Source organism: Alligator mississippiensis, chromosome 12 (assembly GCF_030867095.1).
Source record: "Alligator mississippiensis isolate rAllMis1 chromosome 12, rAllMis1, whole genome shotgun sequence".
Taxonomy (NCBI): domain Eukaryota; kingdom Metazoa; phylum Chordata; order Crocodylia; family Alligatoridae; genus Alligator; species Alligator mississippiensis.
The window spans coordinates 28248255-28264686 of NC_081835.1; the positions used below are offsets into that span (position 1 = coordinate 28248255).

Here is a 16432-nt window from a genome sequence, read left to right on the forward strand (position 1 = left end):
ACCTAGAAACAGAGACAAGAACCAAGCATTTGAAAGACAAAAGACCCTGCAGAACCAGCAACTCTACCATTGTACCCCACCATTACAGACACCCGAAACTGCACATCCCTGCATGGAGCACACATGCTCAGTACACCAGGGGCTGACCCTTGCCTGGGCATGCCTCCTGTCACTAGGGTCACACAAGGTCTGCCCCTATAAAAAGGGGCAGTGAAGACAGACCCAGTGGGATGCCCTCTCCATCTGGACCAGCACCATGCCACACCACCTATCCACCCAGAGGCCCTGCCGGCGACCCCCCTCTGGACAACACCTACTGGACAAGGACCCCTTTCCAGCCTGGATAGGTAGCTATCACCCCCCACCCCCTCTTCAACCAAGGACTTGGACTCTGCTTGTCTTCCCTAACTGGACTCCAGCCCTTCCACTGAGTCTCTTTCTCCTGCTGCCAGAGTGAGTGAGTGAGAGAGAGAGAACCAATAACTTCATGGGGATGTGTAGTGTGTTGTCTGTGTAATAAAACTGTTATTTGGACCCCTAAGTTGGGTTTTGCTTTACTATGGTTTGGTCCTGCTCCAATCTCTGCTCCTCGCCCCTCTAATTTCCGTCTCATTTCTCCCTCTCCCGCTTCTGGCTCACTGCCACCTCCAACACCTGTCCTGAGCGCCTCTCTGCCTCCAAACCCCCTGTTTCTTTGCCACTGTCTTATCCCCACTGCCTTTTCCTTTTCCCCTGAGCAACCAGGTTTCTGCCTCAGTTTCTTTCCTAGCTGTCTCCTCCTTGCCACCACTTATCTGCCCCCCCCCAATATCTCAGCTGTCTGCCTCAGTTTCCAGTCCCAGTCTACCTTAGGTAAACCCAAGCCTCAGTTCCTCAGCCAGCTTCTCTGTAGTCTACTGGTTCTAATCCCAGTTCTGGCAACTTTCACTTCCTACACTTTAACTCTCTCTCTCTCTCTCACCTGAACCTTCCCCCAAGTATCCCAGGTACCCTAAGCACAAACATACACATTGTACCATCCAAGTTAGGAACTTACCTGTGTGTATGTGTAGGTGGGTTGTGTGTGTGTGTGAACTGGCGAGTGTGTGTATATATGGCATCGTGTGCATGATATACGAATTAGTGATCTGTGTCTAACTTTTGGGGTGTATAGTGTATGTGCTTGAATTGGTGATACGTATGCATGTGCCTAGGCTGGTTTGGATGTATATGTGCCTGAGCTGGTAGTGTGTGTGTATGAACCTAATTGATTTGTGTGTTTGTATATGTGCAATTGTGTCACACCCTCCTGTCTAACAGCACAATATTGAGATCCTGAGATTTGGCCTGACCCCACAGGGCTACAATATCTAGCCTGAATCTACCCTCTGCCAGCTTGTGACCATTATTTCTTGTCACTCCTGGTAGTGCCCGGGGGAACAGGGACTCCCCCAATGACTGCTGGTCCCCTCTGACTAGTTTGTAACAGGCCACTAGATCCCGCCTCAGCCTTCTCTTGTGGAGGCTGAACAGGTTCAGGTCCCTTAGCCTCTCCTCATAGGGCCTGCCTTGCTGACTCCTGATCCTGCCGGTGGCCCTCCTCTGGACCCTCTCCATGTTGTCCACATCCCTCCTGAAGTGCGGTGCCCAGAACTGGATGCAGTACTCCAACTGCAGCCTGACCACTGTCACATGGGGGGGGGATCAACTCCTTGGACCTGCTTGAGATGCATCTGTGGATGCATGACAAGGTCCAGTTGGCCTTCCTGACTGCATCCCCACACTGTCAGTCCATGTTCATTTTGGCATCAATAATGACTCTAAGATACTTTTCTGCCTCTGCACTGATGAGAAGGGAGTGCCCCCACCTGTAGGTATTGTGATGGTTCTTCATCCCCAGGTGCAGTACCTTGCACTGTTGAAACCCATCCTGTTGCCTCTTGCAGAGGTCAGTTCTCCTTTTTCTTGGCAAGAAGCAGGACTCCCTTAGAAAAAACAGTCTGGACAGAGGTTGCACCCCTGGGGCAGCACTGTCACACCCCGGTTTCCTTGTTCCGTGGTTCTGATCACCCTCACCTCCTCTTCCTTCTACTTCATCTCTGTGCGCCTTCTACCTGTGCCCCTATGGTGATGCCAGGGGCAAACTCACAGGTAGAAGAGCCTGAAGCAAAATGAACACCCGGTCCAGGGACAGGCAGACCCTAATGACCCAGGGGGAAGAAGCAGAGGGGTCCAGAGCACCCTGCATAAGCCTGAGCCCCAGACCAGGAAGGGACAGCCTGGCTGCAGAAGCCGTCAAGGACTGAACCTTCTCAGAGAGGTGTGAAGACCAGAGCTCAGACTGTGGCAAGAGGAGCCTCAAGCCAGACTGCAATGAGAGGATTCAGGAGGGACCCCTGAGTAAAGAGAAGCTGAGGACCTGCACAGGAAGCAAGCTGAGTACCTTGGATATTTTCTTTTTTGTTTTTTTTCTACTTGGAGCCCAACACAAAGGGGTGTGGCAAACCCTATGTGCGACATTTCTTTGAGCCAGGACCAGTACTTTCATTTTGTGGTTTTCATTTTTCCCCAGAGGACTGGATTGCACCTGTAGGGGAGATAGAGACCACTGAAAGGAGGTGTCTGGGGACACCCCAAACTTGAAATTAAGCTGAGTGGATACAGGGTGAGGAATACAGTAGGTTCTGTGACTGAATGACACCAGGGTTGTCCAGACTATAAGGCAGGAGGACGGCAGGGGGAAATCAGGTCTTAAAGTCCCTAACTCCCTATGTAGTGGTTATTGTTGGGCCTGGAACCTGGGGGTCACAGGCTATGACCAAAACTGAGTCAGGAGCTTGTGGCCCTGAACAGTGGGCCCCAAGCTAGAAAGCTCAGCAACAGTAAGATTGAGACAAGAGTGGGAGGAGGGTGTCCAGCTGTGTCCCCAGTGGTCCAGCAGTGGGGAGAGCGGCCAGCTCTCCTTTGGTGGAGAGGAGGGTATCTGGCTCTTCCCTGGCTGCTCCAGCCACAGAAAAAGTGGGTGGCTTTTTTCTAGGTGCCCCCTCAACCAGGGAAATAACTGGGTTGACTCCAGACAACTCTCAGCCATTGGGAGAGAGTCTGGGCCTGATTCCAGTGGCCCAGCCTGTCTTCTGGCCCACTTTTAGCCTGTTGCTGCTAGTTAGCGGGGCTTTTCCAGTCAGTGCAGCACTGGTTTGATGGGTGGCCCAGCCACCCATGCCTTGGTGCGGAGGCGGGTCAGGCATGTGCCTGTTACTTCTACATTGGATATTGTCCCCTTACTTTTTGTTTTTCTAATAAAATTGTCTAGGAAGAATAGGCATTTTGACCAAACGGAACATTCTGGTCAAAATACACATGCACACAAATTCATTTTGGCTTTCTCCAAACCAATTTTTGGCGATGTTTTGGTTCAAGGAGCCAAACTAAAACATCAGTATTTGCATAGGTGCTGTGCTGAGCACCTACCATTTAAGAGCCAGGCTCCATTAATACATCAAGTGAATATGGCCACTTAACTTCGTGAACTGCTTTGACATCTCCACATGTAACTACGCTATGAAGTACTACTGCTCAACTTCAGTGTGGCACAGGGCAGGCCACACGCTGTGGCACAGGGCAGGCCACATGCTGTGAAGGTGGCTCCCTCCGTATTGCTTGCCAATTCCTGGGCAGCTCTGGATGCACTGGAAGAGGCGGCTACAGGGGCCCACATGTTATAACCGCTCATGGACTACATGCCATTGGCTGCCAGTTTGACAGCCTTGCTATACAAAGACCAAAGTATTTGCTTAATGAGTAGCTTTCGAACTATTATTTTAATCCTAATTTACTTATTTTTACTTCAAATTATAATCTTAGTATGAAATGAAATTTTTTTTTCTTCTTCACAACTCAGCTTGCTGTTACTTTTGGATCAAAGTTAGCCTATGCACTAACTTAGATTTTTGTGTTATGAATCATTAACACTACCATTATACTGACTTATTCTATTCCTATTCATCTCAGACAATCCTATATCACTGTCCAACTCGAAGTCCTTTTTACTAACCACAGAAAGACATTAATCACCCATAGCTCTCTCCACCTATCTTCTCTGCATCAAAGTCTAGTTCTTCATCCTGTTGCAGAATCTCACGTTTCCTGGAATCATTCTCTTATAGTTCCCAGAAAGTGTGTTCACGTCCACAAACCAACAATCCACATACATTCCCTGCTCCATGAGGCAGCTACCCCAATCCCAAGTTATTTCTTCACCCACTCTTTCTAGACTCCCAGAGTTTTGCTTGTCACCATTTTTCCCCCATTGAGTCTGTTAATTTAACATACATACCCTCTCCCTCTTCTACTCTCTCTGGAATGTTATTTTCCAAACAGGAGGCCACAGTCAGTCAATTATCTGCTAGTGCTTATGGAAACCTAGCTTCTGGATACCTTCCATTAATTTAAACAGGCTTTGAACCCGACCCAGAGTATCTGAGAAAGATCATCAACTTAGATGCTAATTTTCTTGGGACAAGGACAGTGTCTTGTCCTGTGTGCTATGCAGAATTAGATACACTGGGTGTGTCTACACCAGACGCTACATCGCCATAGCTGTACAGCAACGTAGCTCATTGCTACGGCAACACAGTGTAGGCAGGCACTAACCATGACACCACTGCTACTGCACAGTAGTAACAACCTACTGCATAGTAGGCTCATTGCTACTGAGCAGTAGGGTCAAAAATCTGTGCGCCATTGGGACTGCACAATAGTAAGAAGGGGTGCGCAAAATGGGTCATATTCGATTTGGATTCAGCCCGAATTGGGAACAGCGATTAGATTCGTTGATTCGGATCACTGTCCCAATTTGATTCGCCTGAACCCGACTCTGAAGATTCGATCATGATTTGAAAAATCAGACATTCAGCCATAGACATAGCTTTAAATGTTTTTTCTACATATCTTGAGGTACCAGGCGCAGCTCGTGAATGCTGCGATGGTGGGGCGGATGGAGCGGCCCATAGGAGCGCAGGGCACCCCCCCCCCCATGTGCTCAGTGGAAAACCCAAAAGTGGACCGGAAGTAGTTCCGGTCCACTTCCGGGCCCACTGCCGAGCACGCTGCTGCCCCCCCCCATACCTCCCCAGCTTGGCAATCAGCCATTGGGGACCCCAGGTACCCCCCCAGATGCAGGAGGCACCAGTCACTGACCTGGGGGAGTGCAGGGAGCGGGGCCCTAGCATGCTCCCTAGCAGACCCAGAAGTGCACTGGAGATGCTTCTCGGCCACTTCCAGGTCTGGTGCCGAGAACAATGGGGACCCCTCCCCATTCTCCTGTGGAATTCTCCAACCACCCCACCATCTCAGCATTCACATGCCACCTGGTACCTTGAGGTATGGAGGAAAAACATTTAAAGCTGTGTTTATGTCCAAATCATCAAATCTTTCTGAATCAATTTGGAGAATTCTCATTTGATTCAGAGAGATTAAAGGGTCTCCTGATTCAATTCAGATTCAGAGATTCGGCCTCTGAATTGGGCCAAATCTCCACTGAATCGAATCAGTGACTGAAGCTTCAAGCAACCCTAGTAGCAAGTACTAAATGGCTGTGCAGTACCAACTGCGCAGTCAGGGGCACATATAGATGCCACCCACTTATTAGCAAATACAAATATAGGATTAGTTCTAGGTTTGAATATTTCTGGTCAAACTCTGCCCTTCTATGCATGCATGCAGCTCTTTACATTTATAATGATTTGTGGTTTAGTCCCAGATTTATCCTATAAACCAGAATGATGTTAGAAGACTTAGTCTGGTTTATTTTGCAAGTTATACATCATATTTTCTCATTATACATAATACTGTTGTGGTCTGTGTTATAAATAAGTGATTTACAATCCTCCATTGAATTTTGTTTTTAAACTATTGATTTATTAACAAGTAGAGCAGAATTGGGAGGTTTTGTATCAGAATGTATAACTTGCTTAGTTCACAATGTGTTGACAATTTAATAAAAAGCCACTTAGCTACTTACAGTGGTTTTTACTTCAAAAGATACCACTTCTCTAATCAGCTGAAGTATAGCCGCAGTCCAGCACAACTGATCTGAGAAGGGGCATCCTTTGAAATAAAAGCTGCTGGAAACAGTTGGAGCACCTCAACAATTGGTTGTGTGTGCCCTTGGCTAGTTTGTGAAGAAACTTAACCCCGGGAAGAATCCAGGTTCTACTGCACAAAAGAACTACATTAACTGACAGCTAAAAGTAGAACTGCTCAAAATGCAGAAAAGGAGTCCAAAGAGAAGGATGAACCTGCAAAGTTGGCTTTAATTCTAATGTGTGATGTAATAAGTTTTTCAAAATTTTTAGTGAAATTAAGTTACATTAAACTTTCATTTTGGGGGTAATGTATGGTGCTTTGAAAACAAAGGAAGCTTCCAAATGAAAGGCTGGCCAGAAACAGCCAATCAATCCTATCACACTCTTAAAAATAAAATACAGTTTTGGAAATAGAATTTTTGCAAAACAACATTTAAGAACAGCTTCTATTTTCATAAAGATCCAAATCCAGACAACAGAGCTATGTGGGGCCCAGAGCTGGAACCTTCAGTATTGCCATGATGCTTACGTGTTTCCCAATTTCACTCCTTACTGTAAATATACTTATGGCAGCTACTCCCCTGATCACACACACACACCCACACACACCTTTTCAATAAGCATTGGTGTTACAAAGAAACATACAGGTTAAGCAAGAAAACTTATTTCTGTCAACATCTTGTTTTTGTTGAACACACAAAACAAAGTATTAATTTAAGACTGATTTTCATTAAAACTAATAATTGTCCCAGAGCCTCATATGGGCTAGTGACATAATTTGTTTGAATTTGGTAGTATCCATATAAAGTGTTTCACTTTGTGCCAGTGTTTTCTTCTTTTATTTTCCAGAAGAGGAAAATTACAAACATAAGGTGAATTAGGCAAGAGGAAATAAATCATTAATACAAGGAAAAAAGAATGAACAAATATACACTCTGTCCCACATACGCTAGCCATGGTCTAGCATCAAAAGAGTACAGAGAAAATAAAATAAATAAGACAGAAATAAATGGTATGCAAATTGGGCCTCCATCTATCTGAAAAGAAAAATACAGTTGGACAGAAAACAGAGTGGGATTGCAATATAACTAAACCTCAGTGACAGCAACTACAACGCAGCTTCCATCATATCATAAAAATACCAATTCAAGTCAAAGTAAAATTCTGAGTGTTCCTTGCTACTTCAGTTTGTAGTTTCCCTAGAACTCTCCCATTAAGGTGTCAATGTTTGTCTTCCTGTTGTTTTAGCCTCTTCACTTACAGGACCAGCTAAAATCTGCTGGCAGCAAGGGAGGCCTGTACAGAGACTTTTTTGTTGCCTGTGCCACATCCCCTGGTCCCCCCCATCCCGATTATTTCAAAACTATTATACAGCATAGTCACAGGTTCAAGTCCAGCTGGGGTGGGGTTAAGAGAAGAACAGGCTTCACAGAAAACTACACATTCTTTCCATAATTGCTTCCAAAACTTAGTTTGTCATTGTCATCTTAAATTATCCAAGTATAGAGAGAATGCTGCAATAGACAAGACTGTGAACAACGGTTTGTGTATAAGGGACTGCAAACTCCAATTCTCTGCATACTACAAGTCAAAGTGAAACACGGTACTGGTATTATCACACTCTTGTGTCATTGCGTACACATGTCATTTCAAGCATGAACTCCAACTCGAGATATTTTAGCCATCTACAGAGTACTTTGTGTCTACTAGGTCTAGGCTCACTGAACCCTTCTGTTGCTTTTTCCAAAATAGTTGTTGTTACAGCTTTTCTTCAGCTATGCCTTTGAAGACCCTGAGGTTGTTCAGTATCCAAATTTTAACGGGATTAGGCATCTAAGTGCCCTACACTCTTCTAAAAATCACAGTTGTACGGAGAAGTCCTGACTTGGTGTATGCACACAGAGGGCATGGGTGGCTGTTTAAGAATGGGTAAGTGGATTGCCCAGTTGTTAGAGACTTGCTTGCGCCACCAAAGTCTCAGATTCAATTCACTGTGTTGCCAGATACTGAGTGTGTCCTTAGGCAAGTCACACAGTCTACTCAACTGATGCCTAGTGATTGATGGCCCTAGCATACTTAAATGAATGCCCCATCTGACCAAGTCACAAACCTTTAGTTCCTTTTTGCAAAAATTTGTTAACCCTTGGCCATCAAATGACAGACAGATAGAGGGAAAGGAAATGCTCTAATTACTCAATTTCTGGCGCTCTTGGCTCTTCTTAGTGGTATATGACTGTCTGGAAAGAGTTTAGGTTAAAGTACTGAAAAGACTTGCAGGAGATAAACATTTAATATGCCACTTCATGGCAGTCTTTTTCAAACTATGCAGGGATATTGCAGCTTGTTGATGGCACCAAATTAAAAGCAGGGGGGGAAAAAGAGTTATACAAAGCTGTGTGACCACCGGAACCATGATGCACTATACCAACAGTAGAATAGTAAGAGATATGGACCTTCAGGGATTGGCCTCCATTTACATCTACTGCTGTCCACCCTATTGTTGCTAGTCCTGCCTTCTGGCCATGAATGGCTGAGCAACTGAATGCTGGTGCTTCCCTTTCACATGGCTTTATGATCAAAATGCCTTAGGCCTTAAATAAAGACCTTAAATAGGCCTTAAATACCTATCCAATCTTCAATATACCACTAGATGTTCATGTTTCCTTGGAACCACTGTGTTATATGTTGATCATGGCCTTCCAAATGCTAGTATTTAAATTTCTTTAAAACTACTCATTAGTATCTATGTAACACAATATATTTACATTCAAAATAAAAGTATCCCACTGTAGGAGAAAATAAAAGTACCATAGATTTGCTTATCACCTGACCAATCACAGGAACATGCATCCACATAACTTGTTTTTCCTTCCAAAACTCACTTGAAATTGTTTCATTCTATCATGTTTACTTTACACAAATCCTATTTCTTCCTTACAGATGGATATAATCTGTCAAAGACCTGGAACATTTTATCCCATAGCAAAATATATTCAGAGTACCATCTGTTCTTCCCACAAGGGCACAGTAATGCCAGAAACTATTTAACATTCCATAAAGTAAAAGCATACATTGGATAGTTTCTTGCAAACGTGAAGTAAGGAATAATTTGGAATCTGGTGATAGACTTTTTTTACTGGGATTTTTCTTAAAGAGAGAAGAAAACATTTTTTCTGGTTTATTTCCTAAAATTTCACACATGGTATTAAGCAGTAAGACATATATAATGATCTAGACCTTCTTTCATAATAGACATAATCCTATTCCTATGTAATTCAATTTTAGATTAGTCTTCCTAATAATTTCAGTGAGATATGGACTGTGCCTGTGGAGTAATTCATAGATTTACCAATAAGAGAACTAGATATACAATCCTAACCTAATCCAAATGTTTTGAGACAAAATTGAACAGTTTTCCTTTAGGCTAGGAACAGATATTACATTAGTCCCAGAATAAATTGTACTTGTGCTGTCCCGGAACAAAAATATCCTGGGATTAGGGTGCATACACACGCTACCCTTCTAATCAGGGTTTAGTGAGTAGTTGAATGCAGTGCTGATTTTCTGCTATTGATTCAATGATGCAATCCTAGGATAACTTTACAAATGTACTTTGCAATATCCTGAGAATAAACTGTTACTACCTCTTGCCTGGGAAACTTGTTTTAGAATCAATTATCGGATAATGGACATGAACATCTGTATGCTTGTCCTTTACATCAGATACAAGGGTTTATCCCGGAATAAGTAGGACATCCACTTGCAGCCTTTGTGAGCTATATAACATTGATACATTAGGTCCAAATGCAGAAGACAAAAATTAAAAAGTATGTAAAAATGGTGCCTTAAAAAACCCACTAAAGAGTTAGATGAGTGTTGGAACCCTGCCCGACATTATGGAATTCATAGGGACAGGCATTCATCTTGGGGAACATGCAACTCCAGTTAGTGGCATTAATGAGAGTTGTATGAGGTGCACTCTACATGCCACAATGAAGATGTAATCTTTATTAACTGAAAGCTGCTTGTGGAATACCATATATCACTGCACATAGAAAAGACTATCTAGCACACTGAGAAATCACTAGCTAACAGCCTGCTACAGTGATAAAATTAGTATCTGAAGTTGATTCACTTCAAGATTTCTAGCAAGTCATTTTTAAGTAAGGCATGACAAGTAATGTCTTCATAGAGAAGACTATGTTCCAGTCAGAAATTTACTGCAGCAGGGAAGCATTCACCAAGAACACACTATTCCCGTACACAATGCACACATTTTTCCATCACATCAAATACTTTTTCCTTTGGGAAAAAAGAAACTGAAAAAAATGCAACTGGAGAAGTGATAAATGTGTCAAAATCCAAATTACTTGGAGATATTTTGCAATACAATCATCCTTTATGCTTGTCTAGCTCAACTCATATGGCTCACATTCAGCCTGTCACACTGAATCATTGCTACTTCTTGACTTACATTAACAAAAACAAACTTAACTTTCATTTCAGTATGTGAGGTAAAAACTGCTCTGAAATCACAGTCAAAAGGCCAGAAGCAGAGTTAGAAATAATTGTTTTCGTAAGAAGCTCACTTTTGAAGAGAGAATAAAATAGTTCACCGAGATCTGTCTAATAATACAAACACATATGTTTTGCTTATGGGAGTATTTTACAGAAAGTTATATTGTTAGAGTTTTGTCTATGTGCAGAGTAGCCATAGCTTTAAGCAGTGTATTAACTGTAACAGACTATACAACAAATCATTCCACAGATACCTAAGTCTTTAAATTGTATCAAATGCAAGATATTTAAGAATATATTAAACTCTGATCAACAGTTAGAAAGCATTTAGACTTCAGAGAACTAAGTCAGTAAAAAGTCAAAGGATAAACACAAGCAAGATCTCTCTGCAACAAACAGAACACATTTTATAGAGCAAAACTAAAGCTAAAGCAGTTATTTCACACTTTTCACAATAAATGTGCAACAAACAACCAGTTAACAATGAATTCTGCTAACCTGCAGATATGCAGAACTGTAGAAGCAGTAAAATTTTCCTTTACCCTTTTGTCTTCTGTTATGTTACTAGTGCTCTGTTTCCTAGTGTTGCTTAAACTCACAAGTTCCTTTCCCAGCTCTGTTTTAGGAACTGCCCAGATTTTGTGGTGTAATCTGAGCAGGGAAGTACCATGTGCCTATGATATGGTTAATTCACTTTTTACCCCCTGTGATGTCTGAGGAAAGAGCTTAGAGTTTCAAAGGATTGTTCTCTGTCCAATAGAATCCAGGTATAAATTAGAGGCAGTACTTTTGTATCTGGCAGTTTGGAATTTCATTTGGCATCTTCAAGTCAGAAGCTACAGTCATTCATACTTCCAGGGCCTGATTCTTCACTTTTGCAATATGCAAAACTCCCACTGGCTTCAGCAGGAGTTTCACACAAATGGGTATGCAGGATCAGGATGGCAGAAGGCAGACATGGAAACAGAGCAATTTAATACCAAAGGCCAAAAACAGATGTGGGTTTTCTCCCAGGACAAAGCCTTTTATTCTGGGATCCTACAGACCTACAAGTCCATTGTCCCTGCAGAGTATCTGAGCTGACACTTTTTCCAGAGACAACCCAGACTAATCTAAGTGCCATTCTAGATGCATGTGTAAACAGCTGTCCAATGAGAGTCAAAACCCAGGACAATCAGACTCAGGATAAACTCAATGTCTGTTTTTACCATAAGAAATTTCTCTTGGGAACTTGGAAGGTGTGGCCAATAGCTTGGACAGGGGAACTCCTGAAGTACAGGTAGGTAGAGGTGCACTGATCTATCGGTGCTAGTGTTCCAAGCTGCACGCGTGCGCAGCCACGCACAATAAAAAAAATCATGCCGCGCAATAACTTTTTAATGCCATGCACACAGTGGCATACCAAAGGAGGGTGGGGGGAAATGACACACATGCCCAGTGCCATAACAACGGGGCACCAGCGCTCCCCCTGCTGCTGGCTTCTGGTCCAGCCGCTCTCCACTCACGCCAACCCAGCCACGGGCTGCTGCAGGAGGAGGGAGAGGTAGGCACACTGAGATACCCATGCATTCCCAGCCAGGATTGCTCACGGATTGCTAAACTTTAGAGGGAACATTGATCCGTGACGCATCGGAGCAGCACTGATAAGAGGAAAATTAACATTAATGGCCATCAGCTTTTTTGGCCAATGTAACTGATAATGTCACTGATAAATATAATATGCCTTCTGGCTGGGGCCCCCAGACAGACACCGTATGCATGCATGCAGTCATGCACACGCATGTGGCCAGGAATGCAGCCAAGCAGTGTGGAGATCAGTGTCCTGCAGGTAACTCTGGAGGAGAAGGGGTGTAGAGGAGGGAAGGAGTAGATCGAAGCCGTCACAGTAAGGGAGGGAATAGGGCAGGGGCAGGGGCTGGATGCGCTGCGGGGTGGCTCCCTGCACTAAGTGCACCCCCCAGAGGAGGCATGGGCTGGGCATGTACTCAGCTCTGCTCTGGTTGAAAGCCTTTCTGCACTTAAAAATGGTGGTGGCAGCACTTAAACTAAAGGTCATTTGGCAGGCCTTAGTTCAAACCCCCAACCCCCCCCCCATACCCCCACACACACACATACACCTCACTGCCAATTTTAAGCACCAGAATGCTGTCCCCCTGCATGACTCCATCCTGCTCCCCGCCCTCGCCCCAGGTTCCATTGACTGCTCTAGCTGGGCAATGTCCCCAGCCCCAGCCCTACTCCCTCCCTCACCATGGGGTCCTCAATCTCCCCCCCCTCCCCCCAATTCACCTGCAGAGAGATGCTCTCCACACTGCCCGACTGCATTCCTGTAAATCAGATATTGGATCAGTATCAGCCAATATGGCTGGTTAATAATCAGCTATCAGTATCAGCTAAGAAAATCTTTATTGGTGCACCCCTACAAGTAGGTGAACTAGACCACGAGTTAAAAACTACATTGTATGTCTGGGAACTTGAACAGATGATTCCATAATAGTCAAACAGGGCAAAGTTGCATAACTCACATTAACCAGCTGGTCACGGCACAGCAAGACCCAAGTACAGGAGATATTATTATGCCTACAAGTATTGCCTGAAGAATGTTCATGTATGATACCTAGGAAGCTATAGCCAGCACTTATCTTAATGCAGCCTTGCTAGAGTTTTCCAGGGCATAGAAAGGACGGCACATGCCCAAACACACACATACTCTGTGGCAGCGTGTCCTCTCCCCCTTTGTGCTTTTGGCCCAAGCTCAAAACGCTGAGCTTTCATTTTAGCTCCTGGAGTGCAAGAGAGATTTCAACATCATCTCCTGCTCTCCTCCTGGGTATCAACAGTGATAACCTAACCTTACATTACTAAACACTTGATCTTTGGACTCCAAAATAACTTTTTGCCCTCTGACAGCTCTCTACATTCTTAACTATCCTTTACACTACTATACCCAGTTTACCAAAAGGAACATGGAGGGGAAAGCTACATCATCTTTGAACTACTCACCGAGAAACAGCTGCTGAGGAAGATTAAAGGGGAGCAACAGTCAGGGGTCACAAAGGAAGGGGAATCCAAGACACAAAGGCAGCAGAACAAATAGTAAATATAAACACTTTGTGAGAACTTTACCTCTGGCCTAGAAGAATGCAAAGCAATTATGTCTGGGAGCCTAACTCCCTTTTAAATATTGTTATCATTCTCTTTTAATTGACCTTGATGCTAACACCTGTGTTTTATGGGATTATTTGCAGTTCCTCACACCTTACACATGTACTCACTTTGAGCCTTATCAAGTTATAGCCTGGTGTAATAAACTGACTTGATCTTAAGGGAAGGCCCTAGTTCTACTCGACCCAAGACTATAGTTGATTAGCTGACATACTTGTCTGAAATTAAAATGAATATGAAGTTAATTGGAACAGCTTATTTTATGACTAATTTTCGTTTTATTAAAAAGCTTAACTTTATAAGCCCTTCATCATCAATTTAAGAGCTAAATTTATAATCAGGAATTTTTATCTTGCTCATTCATAATATAGTCTACAAAAAAGCAACAAAAAAATTAGATAAAAAGCGATTTAATTATTTAGCATAATGGCAAATAGGTGCCTCTACAAGCAAAGGTCTATTTTTACCTATATAGGAAGCAACACACTGGTCTGCCAAAGCACCTCAGGCTTGCTTGGCAGAGATCAACTAGGGCAAAAGAATCCATGGTTTCCAAGATGTACATACTTTATTACAAGTTTAACAACACCAGCAGAGCTGACAAAAACTGTCAACCAGCTATCAAATATTAACTTCCAGCCATTGCAGTTTGCTTTGTATCAAACAGTTCAAAAAGCGAAAACATCCCCAGTATGGACAAATGTACATTTGTAGCTGCTTCAAAAAGAAATAATGCTCCTGCTTGGGAGCATGCAGCAGCTGTTATGCATCAGCCTACAGGGATACAAAGGTAGCCAAACCTTTCCAACTTTAACACTGCGTCCTGGCAGCATTAGAATAATTTAGCTCACTTGTATCAATTCAGACCCATGGTCCATAGCCTCATATTCCATGACCTATAACTCGAGCTGTGCAGCGTTCCAGTATCAAATTCTTAACTTCATCTCTAGGCCGTCATCCTCCATTACAGTATGAGAATTTAATGCCACTTTGCTGAATAATGTTGATAGTGAAACTCAGATCCCTAGCACACATTACACTTCAGACATGATTAACTAGTTAGTCACATCTTAAGTTATGACCCAGTCACATGTTAATGCAATTAAAGGCATGATAAACCAAGGAATAAGACACAAAGGTATTACACAAAAAATATATAACAACTTTGTGGCTGGTTCCTACCACAACATTAATTGTACATGGGGCCAGGAACGGTGTGTCCCCATGGCTGATAGGGCTCCCAGCCTCAGAAGTGAATGGTGCACCCCTGCAGCCGAGAGGGCTCCCAGCTGCAGAAGCTTGTTACCAACTGATCACGATTTTGATCCCAGGCTCCCCCTGCATCGACAGTAAGATGTGAGGGGATCTGAAGTTAGGCCCCACAATCACGTCTCCTGCCACACATGTGTAGCATGACAAGAAGTACGACTGTGAGGATCCCATATCAGATCCCATTGCTCCTTTACTTGCATGTTTGTCAGGGGCCTCAGTCCTTTAGTGTTATACATATTAACTATACCTTACTTTACCATTCATTGGTATGGATTCATAGATGCTAGGGTCGGAAGGGACCTCAATAGATCATTGAGTCCGACCCCCTGCATAGGCAGGAAAGAGTGCTGGGTTCAGATGACCCCAGCCAGATGACTATCTAACCTCCTCTTGAAGACCCCCAGGGTAGGGGAGAGCACCACCTCCCTTGGGAGCCCATTCCAGACCTTGGCTACTCGAACTGTGAAGAAGTTCTTCCTAATGTCTAGTCTAAATCTGTTGTCTGCTAGCTTGTGGCCATTATTTCTTGTAACCCCCGGGGGTGCCTTGGTGAATAAAACCACACCAGTTCCCTTCTGTGCCCCCGTGATGAACTTATAGGCAGCCACAAGGTCGCCTCTCAACCTTCTCTTGCGGAGGCTGAAGAGGTCCAGGTGCCCCAGTCTCTTCTCATAGGGCTTGGCCCGCAAGCCCTTAACCATACGAGTGGCCCTTCTCTGGACCCTCTCCAGGTTATCCACATCCCTCTTGAAGTGTAGGGCCCAAAACTAGACACAGTATTCCAACTGCGGTCTGACCAGCACCCGATAGAGGGGGAGTATCACCTCCTTGGATCTGTTCGTCATGCATCTGCTGATGCACGATAAAGTGCCATTAGCTTTTCTGATGGCTTCGTCACACTGACGACTCATGTTCATCTTGGAGTCTGCTAGGACTCCAAGATCCCTTTCCGCTTCCGTTCCACCAAGCAGGTCATTCCCTAGGCAGTAGGTATGCTGGACATTTTTCCTCCCTAGGTGCAGCACTTTGCATTTCTCCTTGTTGAATTGCATTCTGCTGTTTTCTGCCCATATGTCCAACCTGTCCAGGTCTGCTTGTAGTTGTTCCCTGCCCTCTGGCGTGTCCACTTCTCCCCACAGTTTTGTGTCATCTACAAACTTGGACAGAGTACACTTCACTCCCTCGTCCAAGTCGCTGATGAAGATATTGAAGAGTATTGATCCAAGGACCGAGCCCTGCGGGACCTCACTGCCCACACCCTTCCAGGTTGATACCGACCCATCCACTATGACTCTCTGGGTGTGACCCTCTAGTCAATTCGCCACCCACCGGACTGTGTAGTCATCCAAGTCACAGCCTCTTAACTTGTTTACCAGTAGGGGGTGGGATACCGTATCGAAGGCCTTCCTGAA

The 16432-nt window shown here is 44.1% G+C and overlaps 1 protein-coding gene across 7 annotated transcripts in view; it reads right to left on the reverse strand.

The window, feature by feature from the left end:
- Window positions 1-16432, reverse strand: part of FBLN2 (fibulin 2) — a 243105-nt gene that overhangs the window by 207227 nt on the left and 19446 nt on the right. For 2 of the 7 annotated variants that reach the window (XM_014596556.3, XM_019495415.2), the window contains exon 1: window positions 11082-11220. The exons of 2 other annotated variants lie outside the window; for them this stretch is intronic. The gene's annotated coding sequence lies outside the window, so the exon portion shown is untranslated. Of the gene's footprint in view, window positions 1-11081; window positions 11231-16432 lie in introns of those variants that run through there. 3 more of the 7 variants (XM_019495416.2, XM_019495417.2, XM_059715806.1) reach the window with 3 other exon arrangements.